Raw genomic sequence first — 8,275 nt, 5'->3', positions numbered from 1 at the left:
ATTTGGATTAAGAACAGCTCCACAAATATTCCAAAGAAGAATGGATAAAATATTTAGAGAAATGAATGATTTTATTCTAGTATATATAGATGATATATTAATATTTAGTGATAATTTAACAGATCATTCAAAACATCTAGATATATTTATTCAGACTATTAGAAAACATGGAATATTATTATCAGAAAAGAAATCAGAAATATTTAAACACAAAATAGAATACTTAGGATATATTATAGACTCTGAAGGAATTCAATTACAAGAACATATATCAACAAAAATAAAGAATTTTAAAGAAATTTTAGAAAATAAAAAAGAAGTACAACAATTCTTAGGAATAGTAAATTACGCTTCAGATTATATAAAAGATTTACCAAAATTAAGAAAACCACTACAAGATTTAATAAAGAAAAATAAAACTTTTGAGTGGAAGGAAGATCATACAAATGCAATAAGAGCATTAAAAACAAAGGTAGAAAATTTACCTAAACTACGATTACCCAACGATAGTGATCAGTTAGAACTATTTACAGATGCTAGTGATATAGGATGGGGAGCAGTATTAGTAGCTTTTGAAAAAGATGATATTGATAAAGAAAACCCTTTAATATGTGGATATGCAGCTGGAACATGGAAACCCAATGAAAAGAATTATCATATTAATGAAAAGGAACTATTAGCTGTAAAATTAGGGATTAAAAGATTTCATTATCATTTACTACCTGTAAAATTTGTTGTTAGAACAGATAATACTCAAGTAAGATCATTTATATTCAATAAAATTGACCCTTTACCAGAATTAAATAAAAGAAGAAATTGGCAAGCATTTTTTAGTTATTATGATTTTATTGTAAAAAACATATCAGGTACTAAAAATATTCTTGCAGACTATCTTAGCAGGGAAAATGGAAAGTATTAGCAGTATTATGATACAGGTGGGAGAAGTAATTCAGAAGATAAAGGAAAAGAATGACCAGATAAACTTTATTAACGAGGAAATCAGCCAACTCACTACTACTTTAGAAGGAAAACTCAGAATATTAAACAACCTACAAAAAACCCCAGAAACCTTTGTATCAAGATTAGCCAATACTCCTACTATCAAAACAATAACCATACCAGAAAATACTATCAACACCATTACCCTAAAAGATCGTGTAACCTTTACCAAAGAATATACCGAGTCCTTTGAAAAAATACAAAAGTACTATGATTATAAAACCAATACTACAATCCTGAGAAATGGGAAATTTGGAAAATACCCAAGGTATATCTGTAGGGAAAACGCAGATTCAACTGTAGTAAAAAACCTATTACTCTTAGGATTTATTGACAAAATAATGGTAGATGAAACCTTATCAAGTATAGCACAACTACCATCAACTATAACACAAAGCCTTCAATCTTACATGAATTCATACGGACCAGGAGGAATTTATGGTATACAGGTTTTTGATGCCTGTACTGACTTAACAGGAAAACCCATATTACTCTGTCAAATATTTAAGTATGGCAGGAATACTACTATAGAAGGTGAAAATACTAGCCTAAAGACGGACATGGCATGTACAATAGAGCAATTTGGCGACTGGTTGTGTAACAAGAGAGCAATCGGCATAGCAACATTGAAGTCTAAACTTGAAGATATGATACGAGGAGGAAAGGCATGTGTCATTGGCACAAGTAAAGGTGGATTAGCAGAAGAAATACTAACCATTTATTATAATAATGATATAATTAGCAGGGATACTACAGCTTTGAACGAAATGCATGCAAGATTATCAGATTTAAAGCACAATCATGCTCAGAAGACAAAGGAAATTTATCAGAATTTATTATCAGGCCAAAGACGGAGACCAGTGGCAACTCTAAAGAATATAGCAACAAAAGAAGAAGGATGTTCTGATCCCTTTGCATAAATATTTGTTAGGCCCTGAAAGGGTGACCTAACCATATAATACAATGTAATACTATTTGATGAAAGTTAGGCCCAATAGAATTTGGTGACCTAACAATGTAATAATAACGATGAATTGATAGGCCCAATGAGAATTGGTGACCTATGGATATTACAAATGATATTTCGGCCCAATGAGAATTGGTGACTGAAAGCATATTACAAATGATATTTCGGCCCAATGAGAATTGGTGACTGAAAGCATATTACAAATGATATTTCGGCCCAATGAGAATTGGTGACTGAGAGCATATTACAAATGATATTTCGGCCCAATAAGAATTGGTGACTGAAAACATATTACAAATGACGCTACGGCCCAAATTATATTGGTGACTGTAAAAAAAAAAAAAAAAAAAAAAAAATAATAATAATAATAATAATTCAGGAAAAAGAAAAAGACAGCAGCAACAAAGAAGAAAGGTTACTAGAAGAAAAAGACAGCAGCAGAAAAGACAAGGACATTTACCAGAAATTTTATCTCTAAAGTCAAAAAGAAGGTGGAATGGCAGACAAATTACAGAAAGTGGATTCAGCTTTTGAAAAAGAGGAAAGAAAAAGAACGGAGGAAATTAAAAGGAATCTTTGAAATAGAAATTAGTAGAATCAACAGAGATTGAAAAACTCTATAAAAGCCATCTTGTAAATCATTAAGAGATATCAAAAATTTTCATCAATGGAAATAGCTGTTTATAAATTTTCTATGAGTAGCTAAACCTTTCTCTCTACAATCTCTATACAAGAAAATATTGTGAGATCGAAGTAAATATTATACTATGTCTATGTTTAGTAATTGTTAAGACAGATATAATATTTTATTAAGTATTTTAGAGGATATCCCAGGCGATCTCAAGGTCAGGCTAAATCCCAAAGCAAGGAAGCGAGAAGGGAAGGAGAGCCAAGACAGGTTGACAGCCATAGGTGATCTAGGATACTTATAAGGTATTATTCTGAATTTATGATTGCTAAATTATGATATTAGTAGAATGTTTATGGAACAGATCACAATATGAGTATTGTTATGAGGTTGTAGACATTTAAATGAAATATGCTGATATTTGGATATAATCATGTATATAATTGTTTATTATATATCTGTGTGCCTTCCCTCTTTAGGGTTATCAGATATAAAAAATGATCCCCGCGAATCTGGTATCAGAGCTAGAAAATAGGTCGGAAAAAATGAACAGTAAATTACTGTAGCAAAATTTCGGAATGAATAGTAACCGACGAATAGTAAAAAATGAATAGTAATTATGAATAGTAAAAATCAAAAATTAAATGAGACCTCCAGCAAAATTACTAAAAAATAAGAATAAAAGTTATAAAGAAACAAAAATCAAAAATTAAATGAGACCTCCAGCAAAATTACTAAAAAATAAGAATAAAAGTTATAAATCTAAAATAATAGCGAATCTATTAATTTATTTTATAGTAGAGAATAAAGAAACAAAACAAATGTGTAAGAAAAATCTATATAGACAATTAATATATTTATATAAATAAAATAAATATTATATGGAAGACTATAAGTTAGAAAGTATTAAACTAATAGCAGATAAAAACTTTACTTTTAATAAAGATATAAATCAACATATTGAAAGTTGTAAAATAAGTATGCAAATAATAAATGAAAAATTAGATATTATAGCTAGGTTACGAACAATGTTGAAAGAGAGAGATGAAAAAATTAGAAGACTGGAAGAAGAAAAACTTTTAATAAAACGAGAAAAATTTATTAAAGAAACTAATTTAGAAATTCAAATAAAAGAATTAAAAGAAGTATTAACTGAACAATATAAATTAATAGATGATTTAAGGTAAAAAATTTAAAAAAATGAATTGGATAGATCCAAATGCAATAACTAGAAATAATAGAAAAATAAAAGAATTGATAAAAAATCAAGAAAAACTAGAAATAGAACTAGATAAATTGCAAGAAAGAAAAAATGAAATTGAATGGACAAGAGAAAATACGGATGAAATAATAAGATGTTATCAACAACTTGGAAATATGATAATAACATTTAGAAATAATAAACTAAGAATTCAAGGACTTAAAAGAATAATTTTATCGAGTAATATAACTGGATAATAATACAGTTTGAAAAAATGTCATTAGAGAAATCAAGTGAAACACAAGATGTATATTATCAAATGGATGAATACGAAGAAGGAACATCACAAACTCTAAGTTTTAAACCAGATATATATAATCAAATCCAAGGAGAAACAGAAGAACTAACAATAAAAAAGATATTCAAAACATCATATTTTGAAAGAAATAAAGAAGTTAGATATATAGCTCAAAAACATGAAAATATAATAGACATAGATACAATAAATGGAAAAGCAAAAATAAATTTAATAACAGATGGTTTGATAAAAAAAGAACTATCTAAATTAAAACAAAAAGAAGCAAATAAACTAAAAAATATTTATTTTGGAGCAATAGAATTTACAATAAAAGCATATTTTCAGAAAAATATTGATACTCCCATACAAATATATGTACTAGACGATAGAATAATAGGAAATATACAAGATTCATTAATAGCAGTAGTAAAAGGAAACTTAATATATCAGAAATTAAAATTTATAATACAACCTGATTTCAGCATATCATTAAGAGATGAAAATAAAGAAAGATCTTTAACATTATATTATAAATTAGATGGAATAAAAATGCAAAAGGGAAGTAAGGTAATTAGTATAGAAACTAAAATAGTATATGCTATGACTGGAAACCATCATGTAAAGAAACAAACGGAATTAGGAATAATAGTACCAAAATTATATAATGATATATTAGAAAAAATTGAACATAAAGAAGAATCTCAAATAACAATCCCAGAAGAATTTACAATAGACTTTAGTAATAGACAAATAATTCCAACACAAAGAATTAAACCAATATTAGAAGGATCTAGATTAAGTTTTAGAAGAGAACACAACCCTATAAATTTAGTTAGATCAATGAGTATGACCAGTAGAAAATTAGATTTAATAAAATTACCGTGTTACGAATCAGATAAATTAAGAATAAAAACAATAATATTTAATGGAATATTTGCCAAAGAAGTTATAACAGAAATAAATACCGGAGCAACAAAAAGTCAAATACATATAACTGAAGTTGACTCAAATAAATGTGAGGAAATAGAACCTCAAATAATAACTGAACCAAATAGCTCGAGAGAAACAATAATAACAAAAAGTATAAAATTGAGATTAAAAATTTTAGACTTAGAATATAATATAAGCCTAGGAGTAATAGAAAATGACGTTAGTTATCAACTATTATTAGGAATGGATTTCTTAAATGAAATAAAATATAATATAACCAATGAAGGAATAGAAATAAATGATCAGAATAAATTAAGATTTATAGACAGAATATGAACCCTGAAAAGGAAATAAATGAAAAGAAAGATGAAATAGAAACTATTAATAGGATAATAAAAGAAACATTAATTATGTCTCAGGAAAAAGAACTACAATACTTAAAAGAAAAAGAAAAACTAGAGGAAGAAATAAAAGAATTAGAGAAAATAAAAGGTAAGAAAAGAAAAATATGGATAATTAAAGGAGAATGGAGAAAACGAGCCTATAAATATGAATAATACTGAAAACCAAATAAAAGATATTTGGAACGAAATATTTATAAAGGAAAGTTTAAACGCTATATTAAAAAAGATGGAAGAAAATCAAGAAATTAGTAGAAAGATAATTAAGGAAGAAATAACAGCGTTATGGAATATATCAGAAATCCCAATCTTTAAACAAATATTAGATAAATTAACCATTATACAAAATAGTTTAGAACAAAATAAAGAAAAGAAAGTAATTAAAGATGAAACAGAAGAACCAGAACTAGTACCTATAACAGTAGTAGGAAGAACTAAAGAACCTATATTAATGGATATAAGCAAAGCAAAACCGAAAATAACTATAGGCGTTAAAAGAACAATAAATGGTTTAGCAGAGCTTCATAAATCAGGAAAATTTTAGGAAAATGTCTATAACAGAACATAGTGCTATAACATTTCTTAAAAAACATGGAAAAGAGTTACTGGAAAAAGAAAGACAAAAATATGAACCTATAAAACAAGAAATAAGAGAAGATGAACTAAAAGAATTAAGAAAAGAAAATGCTAAATTAAAAACTAAAACTAATATAGAATGGTTAAATAAATATAAATTTTATAAAAAAAAATATAAAACCCAAAAGAAAGAATTAAAAGAAACAAAGTTAGAAGTAATAAGTGTATTAAAAGAAATAGATAATTTAAAAAATGAGATTAATCAATTAAAAATAGAATTAAAAGGAAAGGAAATTATTAAGTCTGACGATAGTAATCCAGAAACGAACAAAGAACAAGAAGAGAGCAGTAATACAAGTACATCAGATAGTAATCTAGGAGAAGAAGGATTAAATTACTTAGAGGAATCAGATAATGAGGAAAAGGAAATAGTAATAAAAGAAAATAAAGAAATATTAGAAGCCCTCGGAAAAACCGTAAATGCAATAATAACAAATGAAGAGAAAAGCGATGAAAGTGATATAGAAGAAAGAGAAACTTCACATAATCAAACAAATTATGAAACCGAATCAGATAATATAATGGATAACGATGCATACCCAGAAGAAGAAATAGAAGATCATATAATAACTAAAAATAATATTAAAATACCAGGAAATATACCTATAGGACAACAAAATGAAGTACAAGATTTCATAGGATCAATACACCAAGGAATAAATATAAATGGATATTTTCTAGATTTAGATAATGTCTACGACGATCAAGAAATAAGTAGAAGAATAAAAGACTGGAATTTAGGGATGTATATAGCCTTAATGAATTCAAAAAATATAGAAGATCTGGATTATGTTTTTGAACTAATATCAAAAACAATTATAGGAAAAGCAGCATTTTGGTTAGAAAATATTATTTATGAATTAAAGGGACAAGTAAGAACGTATGCTAGAAGCTGGAAAGATACGTTAAACGCATTTGATATATTATTAAAAAGAGAATTTCTAGGAGAAAGATGGTTTGTAGCTCAAGAAAATATAACAGTAGAAAGAAAATTAGAAATAACAATGTATCTAAATAATATGAAATGTTGTAGGATTAGTAAATTACCAGAATATACTATAAGTTTTACTAAATTCTTTTATGAAGCTAAGTTTTTACCTAATGAAAGCTTAGTATATCAACAACTGTATTATGATCATCTACCTTCACCTTATAATACCGAAATAACTAAAGAATATAATAATCTAGAACCTAAAGAAAATACATTAGGAGAAAGAATTAGATTATTAAGAGCATATTTAACTCGAAAATGTGAAGATCCACAGTTTTTTTGCCATTTCTACTGTTTTTTCTATCACACTATAAGATATATAAAGGACATACCTTAATTTAATCTACATGATATACAGTAATTCTTGCATTCTTTTTCATCACCTTCTTTTATCTCTTTGATTTACAAATGACTACTGACCAACAAAATTATACTTTTTCATGTCCTTTACAATTATTATCATTTCTGATAACACAAATTTTAAAATTAATATAAAATATATTTTTATAATTTTTTTTAATTTTTGTTTTTGAATAAAAAAATATTTAAACTTTTATTCAACATAAAGAATTTTTTTAAAAAATTATAAAAAATACTTTTCATCCATATTAAAATATGTGCTAAATAATAATCGAAAAGGGGGAAGTATGTTTGATGATCTAAAACCACGGTAGTAAATCACCCAATTTTGTACAACAACAATTGAAAAAGTGAAAAAGTGGAATCAACCAATCATAATTTTAAATTAAACCTCTTCGATTTGTAATAAGATCATTGAATTAAAAGAAAAAAAAGAATACTAAAAAGGACCGATAAATAATATTATGTACTAAGAATGTCTTCGACCTATTTTTAACTGTTTCTCAATAAACTCCTAAAATATAAATATTCTTTTAAAATAACTCCAATAAGCTTTTAAACTTTTCTCTACAAATTATATAAATAGCCTCTTAATTATTTAAGTGAAAAAAATGCGTTTTCTCCACGACAATCCTTCTCTAACTCACTCTCTTTTTATATTTTACTTCTCTCAATTGAATGATGCTACATGAAAAGATTAATTTAAGTATATGAATATGGTATATTTATTAGTTTAAATTAGGGGTGTACAGACAAACCGCTCAACCGCATCCAATCGCTCGTAACCGAACCGCATTTGCGGATAATCGCGAAACGCGGGTTGGTTGTAGATTTAAATTTTAAAAACCGCTCATTCGCGGTTTG

This window comes from Apium graveolens, chromosome 2 (assembly GCF_009905375.1).
Source record: "Apium graveolens cultivar Ventura chromosome 2, ASM990537v1, whole genome shotgun sequence".
Lineage (NCBI taxonomy): Eukaryota > Viridiplantae > Streptophyta > Magnoliopsida > Apiales > Apiaceae > Apium > Apium graveolens.
Note: the sequence above shows the minus strand (reverse complement) of the source record.